At 44.2% G+C, this 21,692-nt stretch overlaps 1 protein-coding gene across 1 annotated transcript in view; it reads right to left on the bottom strand.

Annotated features, from left to right (window-relative positions):
- Positions 1-6,807, bottom strand: part of ALAD (aminolevulinate dehydratase) — a 47,161-nt gene extending 40,354 nt beyond the window's left edge. Inside the window, exon 1 of the mRNA XM_073599834.1 lies at positions 6,657-6,807. The gene's annotated coding sequence lies outside the window, so the exon portion shown is untranslated. The remainder of the gene's footprint in view (positions 1-6,656) is intronic.
- Positions 6,808-21,692: the final 14,885 nt, after the last annotated feature.

Raw genomic sequence — 21,692 nt, 5'->3', positions numbered from 1 at the left:
GGATACACCCGAATCATACTGAAAGCAGCTTTTGGTTTGGCAGCAACAGAAAAGAGAAGTGAAACAGCAATAAATATTACCAGACATCCCTTTAAGAACAGGATCTTATGCCTAACCATCCTCATATGTCTGCAAATTAGAAAGTCAGCACCATGAAAAGTGACACGGGGGGGGGGGGGGGGGGGGGGGGGGGTGTCCCATATCTGCTAAGAACCCGCAAGTCTTGTACAGTCCATGGACTTCGACTGGTAAGGCCCTTTTCACACTGCGGCAACTTGAAAGTTGCGTGATTTTGCAGCGATTCCAGGGAATGCCTGTGTAAACTTGAGGTCTATGGACCTCAACTTGCATCAAAAGTCGACTTGAAGTCGCACAGATATGAATGGTACTCATTGAAAATTCATGGGGTACGACTTGTCATGCAGTCCCAAGTCCTGGACACGTCGCACAAGTGTGAAAGGGGCCTTACATAACCCAAGTTTGAAAATGTCTGGAACCAGACAGAAACTCTTTAAAGCCCAACTGCCATTTTTTCTCCAATTTGGATTGGGAGTGTGGAGGTCTCTGCACTGCTGTCAGGTTCTTACTGCTGGTATTAGTGTATAAGGAGCTTTAATTGCCATGCATTGCTCTTTATAAATGAATTCCAGTTTAATGTGGAAGTAAACCCTATCGTTTTCAGCTGAGGAAGCTGCCATCTTGGCCTCTGTTTAATCTTCAACTGCACATGTGATCAGTTATGACACCAGCCATTGGATAGTTTGACAGTTTGGTTGCAAGCTCAACCAATGTGACAGTTAGCATTTCTGGCATGACGGGAATGTAACTGTTTTTGGAAACTATTAAATCGATTGGTTTACTCCTTCTTAAAGCAGAGTTCCAGGCAAAAAGACAACTTAGTCTTGTTCAAACGACTGCCCCAACCCCCCGCCCTCCTTTTTTTTTTTTTGGATATATATATATTTTTTTTTCTCTTTGTTTAGCACCTTCTCCTTCGTTTTTTTTTGTCGACTTCCGCCCTACCTCATCAAAGCGAGGTACGTCATTTCCTATGGCTGTATCGGATCCTGGGTCCTGGCTCCAGGAGTCATTTGGAATCCCCCGCTGCTAGCATCCCGTTATTTGAAAACAGGAAATGATGCAATGCTAGGCGGAGATGGGCGCCATTTTTGAATAGGGAATGTATAGTGGTAGTGCAGTGCTTTGTTGCCAGGAGGGCACACTTCCATCACACTGCACAAGATCGGGAGAAATCCCAGGAGGAGAGACCCAGCGGGCTTCACATGCCCACAGTCCAGATGGCCGCACTGTTCTAAAGGAGAACACAGTGAGTAACCAATGCTGCACAAGTAACAAAAAGGGGACACTGTTAACAATTGCCAATTGTAAAGGAACGAGCAAGCGGTAACAATCACGGGGTAATTAAAAAAAAAAAAAAAAAAAGGCTGGAACTTTGCTTTAAGGCCATAGCGGATGCTTGATATACTCCTCCCATCCTGGGATAGACAAACCATAAGGCTTTGTTAACACCTGTACACTTTCCCACAATGTGCAGCTCTTTTCCAAACACATGGCATTGCCATTAATTCTTTATGGCATCCCCATGCACCTTGCTAATAAGTGCGCCAAAAGGACAGTAATGAATTACCATGTGTTTTAGTGCGGCATGGTTTTAAAAGGGGGTCAGGCACTTCTTTGTGCATTTCTTGCACATAGAGCAAACCATTGAAATGAATGGGCTTCCCTAAACAGAACGTGCTGAAGTATGCAAAAATGTGCATGTGGTGTGTGAACGGAGCCATATTGAATAGAATTGAAACCAAGTAGTTCAATTACAATTGTTTGTGTGATAAACGCCCGAGACCTCTGTCTGCAAACAGATATGACCTTGCTTAAAACTTTGAGACTCGGCTCACATGGGGTACGCACTGAAGATTTTATAAAACATTGTTGGTCTCTTGCATCAGTATCTTAAAAAGGGAGCTTTTTTTTTTTTTTTTTTTTTTTTTTTTTTAAGTGTACTCAGGCGTTTTTGGTCCTATAGACTTCAATGGGAGCGCCTGTAAACACACATTTCCTTTATGCCTATAGAACCGCTGTCCTCCCCTCTCCCAGCCCAGGAAACAAACTCCCGATGCTTGATACATGTGCGAAAACACTTGTATAGTGTCTGTTAAATGACTTGGGAAAAAAAAAAACACCTCACAATCCCCAGAAATTTGCTCTGCTTACACTCTTCTGAGGTGTGAATACAGGAACTAAAATTCCTATTAAAGGTTTCCATTGTTTGGGTTCCTATTGAAGAGAATTCCCTTCACGTCCTGTTCCAGTGACACATGTTAATTTTCAGAGGGTGTTACCTGACAAAAAAAAAAAATGGAGAGAAATCTCCCAGGAACAAGGATTTGAACTTTTTTGGAAGACTTGCCTTCACTTCCTGTCCCATAGCCAAAACAAAAATGAATATGAACACTCCAAAGTGAGGGGATCCCTGGTCGTTACTAGTGTCCCCACTGGAAGATTTCCTCTCTCTTCCTTTTCTGGCGACAGACCAAAATTGGGCATTTTCTTTTACTCCCAGTGATAACGGTAAACAGGACAAACAGGGTGAATCTTCATAACAGGGACAAAGACAGCAATAAAAACCTGACAGAAATTCTAATCCCTCTTCACTATCCAAAAGCTTTTTAAAAAATGCCTTTAGTTATACTTTGGTGAACACTGGATCCTCCACCCATGATCCATCTTTTCTTTCTATTGTGTGTAGATGGGAGACCCCTCACAGGCCTTGTATGACTGGCTAGAAGGAGTAGAGCTGAACCCCCAGCCTGGGAGAACTGGCCACCAAGGTCCTGACGGGATACAACAAACCTGCATACTACATCAGCATCCACCCAGAACTCAAATCCCAATTTCCCTAGACTTAGGGCCATTGTTCATTTTGGCAGCAAATTTTGATTTCGTTTTAGTCTAAAGCCTCGTTCACAGGGTACGATTGTTGGCCAACCGAGCATCTGATTTTTGTCAAAAGGGAATGTGCCAAGATCTTGTCTTGCATACTAAAAAGGTACAAAATTGTCGTGCAACAAACACGAATGAAGTGATGTACTACGAGGAATTTCAGCTCTTGAGCGCCACCCTTTGGGCCCCTTCTGCTAATTTCGGGTTTGGTGAGCATTGATTCCGAGCATGCGTGTTTGTACTTTCGACTTGTGTGACGGACTTGTGTACTGACCATCCGAAAATCAGACAACAGAAAGTTGTCCGCCGAAAATTTACTTGCCCGCCATCTAACATTTGTTGGCTGAAAGTTGGACAACAATTGTCAAAAGGAGCGTACTAACGGTCAGATTTTAGGACAATAGTCTGTCAGCAGACAGACAATCCCCTGCCAACAATCATACCGTGTGTACAAGGCTTTAGTCTGACCAAAATGGCATTTTAGTTTTAGTCCCATTTTAGTCTTCTGCAATTGTTTTAGTCGTATTCAGTCGACTAAATCTCCAGTACATTTTAGTCAACAATTGTAATGCATTATTTAAGCATTTCTCTTAAATGTGCCACAGCCGCGTTAGCACTAAAGCGCCGCTCGTTTTAGCGGCACTTTAGCGCTATTTAAGCGGCACTGTTCGGCCGCTTTTAACCCCAGCAAAGGGGATAAAAACTCCCATGTGGCAGCGCTTCTGAATTGCTTCTCAGGCGATTCGGAAGCGCTGCCTATTCATTGCAATGAGCAGGGGCGTTTTGGAAGCGCTGTATACAGGCCTCCCAAACCACCCCAAAGACGCTGCTTGCAGGAGTTTTCCGAATGTCCCGCAAGCGCACCACCCCAGCGTGAAAGCACCCATTGCAGAGAATGGGAGGCAGGCACTATTCTAGTGCTAAAACGCCTGAAAACTACCTCAGCGTGAAAGGGGTCTTGTGATATTTAGGTTTGAACAACCACTACAGATCAGTGTTAATTTTGACGTCAAATTTCAATTTAGTTTTAGTCATAGTCTTTTGACTAAAATGCCATTTTAGTTTTAGTCGGATTTTAGTCATCGCAATTGTTTTAGAAGTATTTTAGTAGACTAAAATAGTTTTAATTTAGTCAATGAAAATGTTTTAGTCGATGAAATTAACCCCGCTTAGGGCCCAGTCACTGCACGTTTTTCAGGCGTTTCTACACGTGCGTTCGAAATACAATTGCGGTTCATTTGTTCTAAGCATTTTAGGTGTAGGGAAGGACAGCAAGAGCCAAACTTGTTTTCTGGTGCCAGAGTTAAGTTTACACACATTTTTGCACATTTCAGTTACGAAAATAATGCAGCTTGCTATACTTTTCCGCACTCCAATGTAATGCTGTGAACTATGCTCATTAGTCAACATTGACTTTGCACTGTCTATGTGGTGGGAATGCATTCAGGAACACTTCCTACTGTATTTGGTGTGAATGGGGCTCATCCTCCAAACCAAACACAACACTCTGAGGGGAAGATTGTGCTACATGATCACTAAAGCCACATTCATACCAGATGCAGTCCAGTGCATTTTTATTCAGCATTAAAAATGCATGGACAATGTTTAACCACTTCCTGCCTGTGCTATAGCCGAAAGATGGCTACAGTGCAGGCTTAGTTTGCCGGGAGGGCATCCATGGACTTGGTTGTGGTGAGCGCATATTTATTTCACACACCTGCTGGAGCACTATATGTTGAAGATTAGGCAAAAGCTATCAATATTCTTTTGAAGAGCACAGTGATTGGTCATTTCAGATGGACTTGTGAACTGATTCATCTGCAAGCTACCCATGTTCATGAACGTTTCGTTTTTTTCCCCCTTTATGGTAGAATTGTAATTTATGCATTTAGAATTGGGTTATTAGGACAGCGCCTTCCTTTTTTTGTTTTGATTATCACATTGTATGGTGTATGCAGCTCAGCCCACCAGACCCAGGCTGGCCACAGACCAGAAGATATCTCAAGCCGGGTCATACATGTCGGTCCTGAGTGCCCGGGATCTGCCGTCATTCTTGCAATACTTCTCTCCACTCCATAGTGGCAACCCCAGGGATCATCATTACCCCTGAGAGGTCAGACAGCCCAGTCATGGCAGATGAGGATCTGCATTGTCCTCCTGTCTAGGGCCAAACCACACCAGCAAGGAGCAGCCATTCACTCGATGGGCAGTGGCAATCTTCCCAAATAACGAACCAGCTGGAGAGTGTCACAACATATGCTGCGTGAGAGTGGGCATGCAATTTTTCACAGTGATTTTCAATTTAGCAAGGCATGCTGAAACTTTTAGTTCAACAAACCACTCGGGTACACCTTCCACTGCTATATAGTACATATATTTCATGGATCTGTGACCTCACGTACCCCATCCACTGTATACTGTACAGATCTCAAAACTCATATACCTCATTCCACTATACAGATCTCTGACCTTATATACCCTGTCTACAGTATACCGCACAGATCTCTGACCTCATATACCCCATCCACTGTATACCGCTCAGATCTCTGACCTCATATACCCCATCCACTGTATACCGCTCAGATCTCTGACCTCATGTACCCCATCCACTGTATACTGCACAGATCTCTGACCTCATATATCCCATCCACTGTATACTGCACAGATCTCTGACCTCATATACCCCATCCACTGTATACTGCACAGATCTCTGACCTCATATACCCCATCCACTGTATACTGCACAGATCTCTGACCTCATGTACCCCATCCACTGTATACTGCACAGATCTCTGACCTCATGTACCCCATCCGCTATATACTGCACAGATGTCTGACCTCATGTACCCCATCCGCTGTATACTGCACAGATCTCTGACCCAATATACCCCATCCGCTGTATACTGCTCAGATCTCTGACCTCATATACCCCATCCACTGTATACTGCTCAGATCTCTGACCTCATATACCCCATCCACTGTATACTGCACAGATCTCTGACCTCATATACCCCATCCGCTGTATACTGCTCAGATCTCTGACCTCATATACCCCATCCACTGTATACTGCACAGATCTCTGACCTCATATACCCCATCCACTGTATACTGCACAGATCTCTGACCTCATATACCCCATCCACTGTATACTGCACAGATCTCTGACCTCATATACCCCATCCGCTGTATACTGCACAGATCTCTGACCTCATATATCCCATCCTCCACTGTATACTGCACAGATCTCTGACCTCATATATCCCATCCACTGTATACTGCACAGATCTCTGACCTCATATATCCCATCCACTGTATACTGCACAGATCTCTGACCTCATATATCCCATCCTCCACTGTATACTGCACAGATCTCTGACCTCATATATCCCATCCACTGTATACTGCACAGATCTCTGACCTCATATATCCCATCCACTGTATACTGCACAGATCTCTGACCTCATATATCCCATCCACTGTATACTGCACAGATCTCTGACCTCATATATCCCATCCTCCACTGTATACTGCACAGATCTCTGACCTCATATATCCCATCCACTGTATACATCTGTGACCTCATGCACACCGTCCAGCAGAGAAGATCCCAGTACTACTCAGGAGGCTCAGTATAAATATATGCACACAGCTATTGCAGTACAGATGATAATTAATCGTTCAGTCTGATCACTCACCTGTCCCCGATCTCCTCTCTATACACTCTGCAGATCAATGTCCTCTGTCCTCATGTCATAAAGACACATGTCATCCGGAACTGGCCTCAGCACCGCCCCCTTCATTGTCATAACCACTCCCATCTCCCCACTGTGTGCAGCCTATCTGGCGACATCTTGTGGCGAAAATGAAGTACAGCAGGTTCTGATCAGATTCAATAGGTTTTGTAGAGTTGAATTTTATTTTAAAGGCATTGTACACTTTCTCACTAGAATACGTAATTAATAGTGTAGTTATGCTCCCTGTGTTGTTTGTTTGCCTTATCTTGTAATGATGGGCTCTCATGTTGTGACTGTAGAGGTCTAGTGTGCAGTCATGCAGATACACGTCTTAAATAGACTTCTGCCCTAGCATGCTGGTGGTTAAAGGAATAAATGCAGATGGGGCTTTACACTGCTATATCACATTTATTTTTCATTTTCTCCTCTTATTAAAAAAGCATGTTTACAGAGTTTAATAGCTTGAGCTGGAATTTAGGTCACATGCCTGATGAATGGGTCCTGTGAGGCTCCAAAATGTTGCTGTTTGCTGTAACAGTGAATAAAGTTTTGGACCTATTTTTTGGAGACTCATGGGGGATTTATTAAAGGCACAAAAGTTGTGCATTTTGCAAAGTGCAGTTGCACTCTGCAAGTGCAGCTGCTCCAGAGATTAGTAAATGAGCAGAAGCTCTGCTGACCTCCATCATCCAATCACGTGCAAGCAAAAATGCTGTTTTTTTATTTTCCTTGCATGTGATTGGGTATTCTTTGAAAAGTGAAGCTTTACCTCATTTACTAAGCTCCGGAGCAACTGCACTTGCAGAGTGCAATTGTACTTTGAAAAGTGCACAGCCTATTTGCCCTTAGTAAATCAACCCCATGGCATGCTGGTGAGATTCCTCATTCCAAGCTGGAATTTAGACACCCAAGTAATGGATTCCTCCCCCTCTCTTCCTCTGCAGGACTTCAGCAGAGGTTTTATTCAAAGAAAGAATGCCTGTAATGAGACAACTATGCTCTTTCCTTAGAAAACACAGATTTGTAAAACAAATGTAGCACCAACTCTCGGTGGAGCTGCTGGTTTAAGCGGGCTTGTTACCTTCACTCTCCTTCCCTCTGTTTTACCTGCACTGGGTCTAGGGGTTCCATTGAGTTTACCTCTGGACGATACACGCACCAACACTTGAGTACGTTTTCAATGCTTTATTGAACAATTTACTAAGGAAATAGCAGGAAAGAGGCAGAAGGGAAACTGCAGAAGAAACTCAAATATCTTCTCATAAGGTTCTTGACAAATGTCCTGGTAGAATTTGGATATTATAATAGAATGCGCTCCCCTCGTGGGACACACTCTTTGCTCGCCTGGATAGGCCTCTCTCACTTGCCTAGCAGCCAGTACGTAGCACGAACAAAAGTCTCTGCCACAGACTTGTTTGGGATAAACCGGTACGATCCTCTGCCACAGGATGTATTGGTCTTTTTCTGCAATGAACGTCAATCACAGTGCTTGAACCTTTAAGCCAACCCGGCAACACTATGCTGTATAGTTACTTTTAGGATACGTCCTCCAACCGAGTCACCAGGTCCCTCTATAGACCAGCACACTGCGTGATCCTTCCATGACAGGTCCTCCCCTGGGATCTCCTCGGTTGTCCAGCTTCCTCCCTTTGGATAGACAGCTCAGGACCATTCCACGGCTGCTGTGGTAGGCCCCAGACAAGCCTCTGGGCCCACCCATGCGCCGCAGCGACGTGGGCCTCCGGAACAGAGGACCACGAGATTGCTCTCTAATGCATACCTGTCGGCCAGGAGGGCCAGCTGGTGGCTGTAAAACGAACCCCACAATATGGCGTCTGTCACATAAATACCCTCGCCCAGAATTTAACTCGGAGGACCACCTCCACCAAGTTGTCTCCGGGACATATATATATATATATATACACACACACACACATACACACACACTATATTGCCAAAAGTATTGGGACGCCTGCCTTTGCACGCACATGAACTTTAATGGCATCCCAGTCTTAGTCCGTAGGGATCAATATTGAGTTGGCCCACCCTTTGCAGCTATTTCAGCTTCAACTCTTCTAGGAAGGCTGTCCACAAGGTTTAGAAGTGTGTCTATGGGAATGTTTGACACCTTTGGGATGAATTAGAGCGGAGACTGTGAGCCAGGCCTTCTCGGCCACATCAGTGCCTAACCTCAGAAATGTGTTTCTAGAAGAATGGTCAAACATTCCCATAGACACACTCCTAAACCTTGTGGACAGCCTTCCCAGAAGAGTTGAAGCTAGCAGGTGTCCCGATACTTTTGGTAATATAGTATATATATATATATATATATATATATATATATATATATATATATATATATATATTTTTTTTTTTTTTTTTTTTTTTCCCCCCACACATCATTTAAAATATTAAATAAAGTTGAAGAAAAACATATTTTGCCATAGTTTGGAATAAACCCTTTTAGAGTATAACTAAAGGCATTTTTTAGTTTTGGAAAGACTGGAGACGGATTAGAACCCCTGTCAGGTTTTTATTAATGTTCGTGTCCTCCTTAGGGAGATTCATGCTCTCTATTTGTCCTATTTACTGTTATTTTCGAAAGTGAAAGGGAAAAAAATCCCAAATTTTATTTTGGGTTGTTCCCAGAAATGTAATAGAGGGAAAATCTAATGAGGACAGTAGTTCTGGTGACCTGGGGGGCACAAAAGTTTTGTTTAATTTTCAGGGCTTTCCTCTCACGTCTTGTTGTGGCTATGGGACAGGAAGTGAAGGTAAACATCCCCAATTGGACACAGATGGCAAAAAAAAAAAAACTGACAGGGGTTAAAACCCTGCCTCCCCCCCCCCCCAAAAAAAAAGTTTTGCCTATAGTTCTACTTTAAAGACTCCATTGGCATGGTCCTTCCATGGTATCCACTCCATGCCTGTGATGGGAGTCACTTTAGGTGGGGGGCTTGTGGAACCCAGCTTACCTTGGAGAGGTCTGGAAACCCTGTGATCAGCTCCCCCAGCCCCTCCTATATGTAAATCACCCTGTGTCCATTAGGGGTAGGGGTGACCGAGAACCCCAGTCTGATCTGTGCTAAGTGGACTCGCTGTACAGCCACGCTGGAATGTTGTATATATGTATATATTGTGTGTTGTCTCATGCCTTTCTAGAGACACTGCTAATACTGCATTCTCTGTAAACTAAATAAGAACCCCTAAAAGTGAACAAGGCCCTTCTGCTAAAATTAAAGTATAACTAATGGCACAACTTTTTTTTTAGTATTGGACAGAGTGGGGAGGGATTAGAACACCTGTTATTTTTTATTGCTGTCTGTGCCCCTGTTAAGGAGATTCACCCTCTCTATTTGTCCTGTTTACCATTAGTATTGAAAATGAAAGTAAAAGAAAATCACAAATTTTGGGTTGTCCCCAGAAAATAATAGAGGGGGAAAATTCCATTGGAGATACTAGTTCTAATGACCTGGGGGTCCCCCAGGAATTTTCTTAATTTTCCGGGATTTCCTCTCACTTCCTGTTTGTCTATGGGACAGGAAGTGAGGGGAAATCTCAGCAATGGGACACAGATGGTGAAAAATATCTGACAGGGGTTATAACCCCAGCTTGCTCTATCCAAAATGTAGAAAACATTTTATAGGAGAGAAGAGAATCCTATGGGTGATTCAACCTGCCAGTCTAAACTGAAAAGTCTACTGTAACTTTACAGACCCTTAAAAGCATACTCACCCACCCATTCAAGTCCCCATGCTTCATTTTACTGAGAAACCACAAAATACTTGCCTAGCATTTCTGGCCTTGGCCATCTTGAGTAAGGGCAGATGATTCATGGAGCATTTACCTCCTGGGATCCATCTCCCATTAGCTCAGGCACGCAGGCAGGAGGGTGTGCTTAGCTGAGAAAGCCCCTCCTCCCACCCTGAAGACTCCTGGGATGTATGACATCATTTGCCTAGGCCTGGAAATCAGGAGGTAACTGCAGAAATGTAAACAAAAAAAAAGTTTAAAATGTAAATATGATATACTTTTCCATCTATTTACTAATGCTAGCAGCATAAGGATTAAAAATGCTGATTGGGGGAGTGAAGTTCCACTTTAAGGAGACATACAGCCTGGCTCTGTCCTGTACCCATGTCTCTGTGGGCAAGCATGCCACGGGGCAAACACTCTATCCTGAAATCATCCAGAGGAAAGGATTCTCTGAATATGTAAACATATTAGGAATTTGCTGACAAGGTCCTGGAATGAATAACAAATCACACTGAATTTTGTCTGGTCGGTTTGGTGTGAATGCCGAGATTATGGGAGTTGACGTAGGCAAAAGATGAGCTGCCACTCCCAATTAGCCACAGGCAAATATACACTGTATTCTGTAGAAGAAAACTTTTGTAGCTGTAATGACTGAACTCTAACCATTCAGTCTTAAACTATTTTACAAGAGCACCCTTACTTTTTTAAAAAAATCCATATTTGTCTGCTTTTTTTTTTCCTATATTACTTCAGCAAACACTGTCGAGAGACTTATTCAACTTTAAGTTTATTTTCCCATTTTTCCCATTTTTTCTGTTTCTTCTATTATCAAAATTTTTCAAAGTTTAATATTAAAATCTTAATCGCTGACATTACTTTTTATATCTGTCTTATGAAAATTCTGTTCTTTCCCTATCCATATTCGTCTGTCCTCCCACCTACTTCTCTCCCTCCCTCCCATCCCCGTCTCCCCTCCCCTTTCCCGTTTGGTCTGCCCTCGGTTCTCTTTCTTATTTCCGGGCTTACTCAGGCCCTGCCACCCTCTGTCATCTTTCCTAAGTATTTCTACGAAGTTTTAAAAAATTTCCATCTTCCCCAGATACTGTTGTATCTTCCTGATTGCCGTTTTTCTCTGATGCAACGGTATTACATTCTGCTGTAGTATTCTATTTGCTCAAACCATTCCCTTACATCTGGTTTTTCTATGCTTAACCACTTCTTTGGAATCAGTCCTTTTGCAGCATTCAACAATATTGGAGTTAATGTTTTTCCGTATTGTTTGAAAGTTTTGATTCATGAAATAGACACGTCTGCAGGCTGTTGATTATCTTTTCTCCAGTTATCTCTTCTATATATTCCAGGATTTCCTGACAATATTTCTTAATTTCTGGGCATTACCACCAGATCTGTGTCATTGTGGCCCGATGTTTACGTTCCCTCCAACACTGTGGGGATTTGTGAATTTTATCCGGTGTCAGATACCATCTAACCAATAGCTCATAGTTCATTTCTATTGTGTTTATCTGCTGCATAATTATAAACTGTTCCTATCATTCTCTCAACTTGTTGGTCCTCTAGTTTCGTACCTATTTCTTTTTCCCATTTCTCTATATAGATGGGTACCTCTTGTCCTTCCAATTCTGTCAGTATTCCGTTCACTCTAGATATACCATGTTTCAATGAAATTTGTACACCACAGAGCTTTCCCAATGGATTTAAGTTCTTTCCATCTCTAATTGGTTGAGGTAATGTGTTTACCAAGTGTTTTAATTGAAACTATTCCCAATCGCTAATCGACGGCGTTCAGTAAGGCTTTGGACCTGTAGTTAGAGCAGATGGTATTATCTTTTCCCTCTTTGGGTATTATTGTAATGTGAGCTAATAGTGACTCTCGCCTTGTTTCTTTGTCTTCCCCTAACTTATTCAGATAGTCGCACAGCTTTGGGATCAGTTAATTTTGACAAATTTTGTAATATTTGATCGTAAACCCATCTGGTCCTGGGCTTTTGCCTGTAGGGGTTTCTTTCAGTGCCAATTTTATTTCATCTTGCGTGATTGGTTTTTCCAACTCTGTCAAGTGTTCCGTTTTCGTAATTTGGCCTTCGTTAACCACTTCAGCCCCGGAAGATTTTACCCCCTTCCTGACCAGAGCGTTTTTTGCGATTCGGCACTGCGTCGTTTTAACTGACAATTGCGCGGTCGTGTGACGTGGCTCCCAAACAAAATTGACGTCCTTTTTTTCCCACAAATAGAGCTTTCTTTTGGTGGTATTTGATCACCTCTGCGATTTTTATTTTTTGCGCTATAAACAAAATAAGAGCGACAATTTTGAAAAAAACGCATTATTTTTTACATTTTGCTATAATAAATATCCCCCAAAAATATATAAAAAAACATTTTTTTTCCTCAGTTTAGGCCGATCGTATTCTCCTACATATTTTTGGTAAAAAAAAAAAAAAATCGCAATAAGCGTTTAATAATTGGTTTGCGCAAACGTTATAGCGTTTACTAAATAGGGGATAGTTTTATGGCATTTTTATTAATTATTTTTTTTTTACTAGTAATGGCGGCGATCAGCGATTTTTATTGTGACTGCGACGTTATGGCGGACATGACGGACATTTTTGACACATTTTTGGGACTATTGTCATTTATACAGCAATCAGCGCAATTAAAAATGCACTGATTACTGTGTAAATGGCACTGGCAGTGAAGGGGTTAACCACTAGGGGGCGGGGAGGGGTTAAGTGTGTCCTAGGGAGTGATTACTAACTGTAGGGGGATGGGCTGTATGTGTGACGTCACTGATCTCTGCTCCGATGACAGGGAGCAGAGATCGAGTGACACTTGTCACTAGGCAGAACGGGGAGATGCTGTTTACAAAGGCATCTCCCTGTTCGTCCTCTCCGTGAGGCGATCGTGGGTATCCCCGTGTCGATCGAGTCCGCGGGACCCGCGACCCGACTCACGGAGCTCCCGGCCGGCGCGCGCACGCAATGGCACGGCGGGCAATTCAAATGGACATACAGGTACGCCCATTTGCCCAGCCGTGCCATTCTGCCGACGTACATCGGCGTGCGCCGGTCGGGAATCGGTTAAGTAATCTTGTGTTTTTCTTGTTTCTTTTTCTTCTTTTGTCTCTTGGATTCTTATTGCATAGAGTTGCACTGTAATACGATTGGAAAGCCGATGCAATATCTGTTGTCTTATTTAGCATTTCTCCTCTTTCATTTGTTTTCTTTTTAATATAATTTAAGGACTTCTTTTTTCTTAAGATTTTTGCCAATTTTTTAATTGGTTTCTTTTTATAATTAGGGTCTTGTGGTTTTCCACTTCTGCTTGCTTTTTAGGTCTTTGTTCCAAGTCATAAATTTCTTTTACAATTTTGTCCATGGTATTTTCTCTCTCCTTCTTTTTTCTTGCCCCAATAGAAATCAGTTTTCCCCTTATGACAGTCTTATGTGCTTCCCATATAGTTGCTTTTGTTAATTCTGGCGTCTCATTCTTCAGGAAATATTGGTCGATCTCTTCTATTATGGTGTTTTCTGTTTCCCTATCATCTATTAGATCTTCATTTAGTCTCCATGGGCTTTTCCCAAAGGTCTCCACTTGTAGTTTCATCAGGGGCATGATCCAACACTGTTGTTATTCCTATTGTTGTTTCCATTACAACCTCCAGGCCTCTATGCTCAACCGAGTATAGTCCAGCCTAGAATACGTACTGTGCACGTCCAGTGGAATGTATAGTCTTTTGTACTTGGATGTTGAATTCTCCAGATGTCAACTAGTACTTTATGTATTTTTTTTTAATCCTTCTTAGTTGTTTATATTCTATGTCCAATGCAACTGACGAACTATCTAATTTATGATCCATGGAGAAATTAAAATCTCCAGCCAGTATTAGCTTGCCTTGTTTGAATTCCATCAAATCATTTAATATTCCTACCAAATGTTTTTTGGAGTTCTTGTTGGGGCAATATACATTTGCAACCGTATATTTCATACCCTGTAAGGTCCCTCTCAGGAAAAGGAAGCGGCCCTCTGGGTCGACTTTTCTCTTTTCTACTGTAAAACAAACGTTTTTCCCAAAGCCTATTGCTACTCCTTTTGCCCTCCTGATTGGAGAATCTCCATAATACCATATTGGAATATTCCTCAAATATAGCTTGACATTTGTATCCTGTGCAATGTGTGTCTCTTGTAAAAATATTACTTCTTTCCAGTTCTCGTAATACCATATGCCTTTTCTATGGGGAATTTAGTCCTCAGACATTATATGTCAAATATTTTATACAACTCATGTTTCTCAATTTCTCTCCAGTTCCTCCGCCCCCCCCCCCCCCCCCCACTCACCCCGGGGCAGGCCGGGGGGGAGGGGCACCCCAAGCAGGGAGACATGGGGAACACATTATATCAGAGACCAAAGGTGCCGCAGCAGACCTACCCGAGACTAACAATCCTTTTCCCTCCCTCACCCATCCTTCCTCCCTTCCCTCCCCCCCAACCCCTCCCCCCTTATTGTTGGTATTTGACCTCATGGTCTTAGAGCAGATAATTATTCTTTTAGGGGCACTCTTGCCCCTCTGCTCTTTCTGGCCCGAGGTGGAATTCTATTTGGAATTCTAGGGCACCTCCTCCTGCAATTGAAGGGGTGACATCAGGGCACGCCGCATGTCTGGGTCTCCATCCCTGCCATCTTTTTCTCTTCCATTCACCCTCCCCCACCTCTCCCCCCTCTTCTCTTTCCTCCCCTCCCCTAGTCCAGTCCTCTCTATTTCTATTTTACCTTTCCTTTTTTTCCCTTTCCTTTTTCTTTCTCTCCACCTTTTTACTTTGAATTTTTAATATTAGATCATTTTGTTATAGTTGCTCTAGTGGTCTGTTTCCTAGGGATCAACTGCCATTGTGCTTCTCAAGGTTTCTTGTGAAAGGTCTTGGAAAATTTGTATCGTCTTTTCCTCATATTCAATTGGTGACTTTCCCCTCAGATTTCTCCAAATTTGTTTTTTTTTCCTCCCAATCTCCAAATCTGACAATTATGTCACTTGGACTTTCCGTCGGGAGACCTTGCGGTCTTCTTCTTAAATTCTTCTTTTCCCAGAATTGGATTGAAAATCTTTCTTATTATTTCTATTAAATTTTCTGTCTGAGTGAGTTCGGGGAGACCTCGTATTCTTAAGCTTTTCTTTCGGTCCCTATTTTCTTGGTCTTCTAATCTATAATGCTTGTTCCTGTTGATCTTTTTTTAATGTTTTTATTTCTTCTTTTACCTCTTTTATCGTACTTGTATGGGAGTCCATTTTTTTTCTACTTCCTCTGCTCTTGAAAGCATGTGGCCCAGATCTTTATGGATTGTTGCCATTTCTATTTTTAGAGAATTTTTCAGGGCCACAAACATTATTTCCATATCCATTTTTGTTGGCAGTTGAGCAGTATTCTGTTGTTCCTCCTCTCTTCTTGCACGTAAGTCTAACTCAATGTCCTGATCTGTTCTGGATTCTGAGAGTGTACTAATTTCTAGCAATGTTTTATCCTGGCCCTTTTTCTCCTTTTTTTCCTTGGTATCCGTTTGATGTCCCTTAGTGCTTTTGTTGTTTTTCAGTTATTTTCCTTTCTCCTTCCCCATCCCCTCCTTGGGTTATATATTTATTCATAGAGCCAGAACTAGGGCTTAGGCTAGGGCGGGGTGAATTCGTCACCACTCCACCTCCTCTTACTGACTTACCCTTCATTTTGCCAACTTTCCCCGAAGAGAGGGAAATTTTTTTTTTTTAGGGGGGAAGTCCCCCTGTCTTCTATCCCTGTCTGTTTCCTCTCAATATTTGGGGCTTATGTAGTTGTTGCAAAGGGGGGCAGAGCCAGCACAGAACAGTTCAAAAAGTTCCAAAAAGTTCAAGATAGTACCTCAAATAGGTGCAATTTTTTCCGTCCAACTCTTATACACTCAAATCACTCAAGTCACACAGTGTATATAGGTAACTGATACCTTGGACCAGATGAATCTTAATATTCACTTATACAACATTTCTGCTGGATATTTTATATATAGGGACTATTGCTATGGTGGGTATAGTGGGTATGCTCTCCCCACTTTCTTCTGCAAATTCTCTCCTCAACCTCAGTTCATAGAGATATTGGATATGCACATTGAGTTTCAAAAATGTTTTACTAATCTGGGGGGGGGGGATTTGTCCCAGACCCACAAAGTCTCTCCTGGCAGGCACTCTCCGATCAAGCCTCCCCTCGGCTCTGCTTAGCTCTGCTCGGCTCCTTTCGGTAACCCTCGGCCACCCCCAGCCTGTCGCTCGCTCTTCGGCGACCTCCTCCGGCTTCCTCCAAGTGGCTGAATGTCGAGTGCCGATGTTCTAGTGTCTCCTTTTCTTTACCTGTCTCCAAGTCCCGCAGGATGTCTTGCGCTCTCTGCTCCAGGCGAGCAGGGAGGTGGGAGGGGAGGGGGAGATGCGCCACTCTCATGTTCCTTGTCCTCCTCAGGTGCCCTTCCCCCTCTCCCTCCTCCATCTTCCCGCAGCAACGGCCCGTGTCTCCCAGCAGGGAAAGGGAAGGCGGAGAGGCAAGAAGATGACCCCAAAATGACGGGGGCACAGATCAGCATGGCAGATGAGACAGCAGCCTCTCCCTTCCTCCACCACGGTAATCACACAACGGCGTGCCGAGGCTATTTTTCCCGTGAGGCAGGGGTTCTAGCCAGCTATCTTGAGGCAAGGAAGTGAGGGGGTACGGGGGCAGGGGAATCTCAATAGCGCTCCATTATAGGGAATTGGAGATGAGACCAGGAGCTCCTGCGGCGTGCACCTAGTCTGCGCCATTGTTAGACTCCTCCCTCCTCTTCTTGTTTTGGTCGCATTTTGACACTTTTTATGCCTCCCTGAGATTTTGGTCAAAGGTGTAAATATGCACAGGCCACGCCCACAAAATGCCCAAAATGTATTTTTTGGGCCTGTTTTACCTGTAGTGGCTTGCTTTTACTAAGAAATGGCCAGAGGGATGAAAATTAGTTGGTTTAAGCCTTACAGAAGCCAAGAAATTGCCTAGGAAACTACCATTTCCTGAGACTGGAAGTGACCTCCTCAAAACTGGTAGTGGCCCCTAAACACCTTTCTCCTTGACTTTTTGGCCCTATAAAACTTGTTGCATCTGTTTTGGTGAATTTTGATCCCGTTTTGACACTCTAATACCAGATTGGTCAAAGGTGTGAATATTCACAGGCCACGGCCTTAAAATGCCCAAAAATGTATTTGTCTGCTTTTAATGTTGCTTTATTTGAGCCCTAAACTTGGATTTTGTTGCCGTCTGTACCCTTGTATGGGAGATTCTTCCTCTCTACTTGCCCTATTTACCATTATTAAGAGTAAAAGTGAAAGCAATCCCAAATTTTGGGTTGTCACAGAACAGGAATAGAGGGGAAGTCTTCCAATGGGGAATAGTTCTGCAGACCCTGGTGTCAACAAGGTATTCCCTCACTTTATAGGAATTTCCTCTCACTTCCTTGTTTGGCTATGGGACAAGAAGTGAAGGGAAATCGACCCAATGGGGCACAGATGGCAAACAAAAATGGGATAGAGTTTTTAACCCTCCATTACTCATTCCAAAATAAAAAAACTGAAAATAATTTCATACTTACCGTAATTTTCTTTTCCTGGTGCCTATCCATGGCAGCATTCCTATGACAAGGTCCTCCTTGGCTCCTCCCTCAGGACCAGTGAATATTATAAAAGAAAAGGATTAGTGCACTCCCAACTTTTTACGTAATATAACATACCGAGGGTGGGATTATATGTTGCCATGGATAGGCACCAGGAAAAGAAAATTACGGTAAGTATGAACCAATTTTCTTTTTTCCTGGCAACATACCTGTGACAAACAGGGCTTTTTTTCTCAGAGGGTAGGTGGAGGAACTCACCCCTTCCGACTCACCCCTTGTCCCTGCCCCATAGTCACCTCTGAGCACTGTTCCTTGGTTCCACTCCCACCCCACCTCCCAGTATTGCCCCTTTTAGGGAATACAGAACCAAGAATCATTTTGTGGTGCTAAGTAATTTGTATGGAATTTGTTAATGACAACAAGAAAGACAGTAAAATAGAATCTCTGTAGCTAGCAACAATGGACCTTACAGCAACAACAGATCCACCCCAGCAATGTTAGATTCCCAACAGCCAGCATCAATAGACCCTCCAGCAGCCAGCAACAATAGACCCCTGTCTCAACAGTAGATCCCTCCCAGCAACGACTGACTCCCCCAGCAACATAAGACCCACCCCCAGCCAGCGATGGACTGGCCATCGGGACTACCGGGAGTTTCCCGGTGGGCCGATGGCTCAGTCGACCAGTTTCAGTAGCCTCCTATTGCCTCGGAGGTACGGGGCGATCTACCCTTCAATCGCCGACAGCTGGCGCCTGACGGGTAGATCGAGATTTAGCCCAGTATGCAGAGTAGCGCAGGAAGCGTCTCTCTGTAAGTTCTCTCTCTCATGTCATGCAGCGCTGCTCGCTCCCCGACGGCCCCTCCTCTCTTCTCGTCTATCTCAGATGATGTCATAGGCCAATGGGGATAGACGAGAAGAGAGGAGGGGCCGCCGGGGAGCGAGCAGCGCTGCATGACATGAGAGAGAGAACTTACAGAGAGACGCTTCCTGCGCTACTCTGCATACTGGGCTAAATCTCGATCTACCCGTCAGGCGGGTGCCCTGATGTGCCATGTGCCCTGTGCCCCGATGTGCCTTGATATGCTATGCGCCCTGATGTGCCCTGATGTTCCCCATGCCCTGATGTGCTATGTGCCCGGGGAGCGAGCAGCGCTGCATGACATGAGAGAGAGAACTTACAGACAGACGCTTCCTGCATGCTGGCCAGGCTAGCAAACAATCCCATAATGTGCCCCATAATGTGCCATGTGCCCTGATGATGTGCCCCCTGATGTGCTATGTGCCCTGATGTGCTATGTGCGCTGATGTGCCCCATGCTCTAATGTGCTATGTGCCCTGATGTGACCTGTGCTCTGATGTGCTATGTGCCCTGATGTGCCCGTGCCCTGAGCCCTAATGTGCTATGTGCCCTGATGTGCCCCGTGCGCTGATCTGCTATGTGCCCTGATGTGCCCCGTTCCCTGATGTGCCCCGTTCCCTGATGTGCTATGTGCCCTGATGTGCCCCGTTCCCTGATGTGCTATATGCCCTGATGTGCTATGTGCCCTGATGTGCCCCGTTCCCTGATGTGCTATGTGCCCTGATGTGCCATGTGCCCCGTGTCCTGATGTGCCCCATGCCCTGATGTGCTATGTGCCCTGATGTGCCCCAATGTGCCCTAATGTGCTATGTGCCCTGATGTGCCCCGATATGCCCTGATGTGCTATGTGCCCTGATGTGCCCCGATGTGCCCTGATATGCTATGCGTCCTGATGTGCCCTGATGTGCCCCATGCTCTGATGTGCTATGTGCCCTGATGTGCCCCGATGTGCTATTTCCTGATGTGCTATACCCTGATAAGCTGTGTCCTGTACCCTGATGTGCTGTGTCCTGTACCCTGATGTGCTGTGCCCTGACGTGCCCTGATGTGCTGTACCCTGATGTGCTGTGCACTGTACCCTGATATGTCGTGCCCTGATGTACCCTGTATGCTGATGTGCTGGGCTCTGTACCCTGATGTGCTATACCCTGATGTGCTGTGCCCTGTACCCTGATGTGTTGTGCCCTGATGTGCTGGGCTCTGTACCGTGCCCTGATGTGCACTGTATCCTGATGTGTTGTGCCCTGGGCTGGTCTGGATGAAGTCCAGGGCCACATTTTTGTCCCAGTCCAGCCCTGCCCCCAGCAGCAATAGATCCTTCCCCAGCAACAATAGAACCCCCCCATCAAAAATAAATATCCTCCAGCAACAATTGATTTCCCAGCAGCGAACATCAATAGAACCTCCAGCACACCCCCAGCACTCCTTGCCTTTACATACATTCAGTGCTGGAGGTGCCAGAACTGCGTTCCCCCGCGTTCCCCTGAAAAAAAGCCCCGGTAACAAATAACTAGCTAAAATGGGTGGGATGATGCATAGTAAAGGATTTATTTCAAAAAGGATTTAAAATAGGCAAATGCCAGCCTGATAGCCTGTCTGCCAGTTTCTACAGATGAGAAAACTGTCGGGTCTACTCTGTAACGTCTTGTAAATGCATGTTGGGATGACCATGATGCTACCCTTTAGATCGTTTTGATGGATTTGTCTGCTATGGCTGTCCAAGAAGCAGAAAACAACTGGGTGGCATACAGCCCAACTGAAGAGGGGGTTCTAAACCCCTAGCCCTGTACACTTTCTTAACCAATGTGATTATCCATTAAACTATTGTACTAGAGCAGGGATCTGCAAACTATGACTTCCCAGCTGCCGCAGAACCACATGTCCCATGAGGTATTTTAAAGCGCTGATATTCACAGACATGACTAGGCATGATGGATACTGCAGTTCCGGAATGGCCAGAGGGCCATATTCTGGAGGCCTCCGCCCCAGATGATGCTTCTTTGCCCGTTTTTTTTTTTTTCTTTTATGGGGGGGGGGGGGGGGGGGGTATTACAAATAGGTTAGACGAAAGTCTGAAGGGAGTTGGGGCTTGAAGATAGTGTCTTAGTCCAGAAGTAATATTATCATCTTCGTTAAGAAGGTCGAAATTGGATCTGAAAAGACTGTCAGGGCCAAAGGCTCGGAGATAGTAGAGGAAGAGGAGAACTTAGGGGTGAATCCATGTACCGTTCTAAGTTTCACTCTGAGTACAGAAAATAATATTATAGTCTTCTGATCCCAGAGCCTGAAGTTGTGATACTCCCCAGCCCGATGCCATCGCCACAAAGAAAGATAGATTCCAAGTGAAATTGCACAAGAATGCTGAATCAGATGGGGCAAAAGGCTGTTTGGATAAGTGCTCCAGAGCAATAGCGAGATCCCAAGTGTTAAAGATTTGTTTTAATGGGTGGACTTATCTTCTTGACTGTCTTGAAGAATTAGATTATTAAACAATCTTCGACCCATCTCTTGTGATCACAGCAGAGATTGCCACCAGCTGTACCTTGAAATTGCTTAATCCTAATCCTAAATCAGGTCTCTTTGCAGGAAGACAAGGAGTTGGGAGGGAGAGGGTACATCAAAATTGAAGTTTTGCTGTTAGCGAAAGATATAAACCTATTCCAAACCTTGTCATACGTATTGTTCGTTGAAAGCTCCTGTACTTTGAGCTGTACTTT

The sequence above is a fragment of the Aquarana catesbeiana genome, linkage group LG09 (assembly GCF_042186555.1).
Source record: "Aquarana catesbeiana isolate 2022-GZ linkage group LG09, ASM4218655v1, whole genome shotgun sequence".
Taxonomy (NCBI): Eukaryota; Metazoa; Chordata; class Amphibia; order Anura; family Ranidae; genus Aquarana; species Aquarana catesbeiana.
Note: the sequence above shows the minus strand (reverse complement) of the source record. Positions and strands in the feature narration are given on the sequence as shown.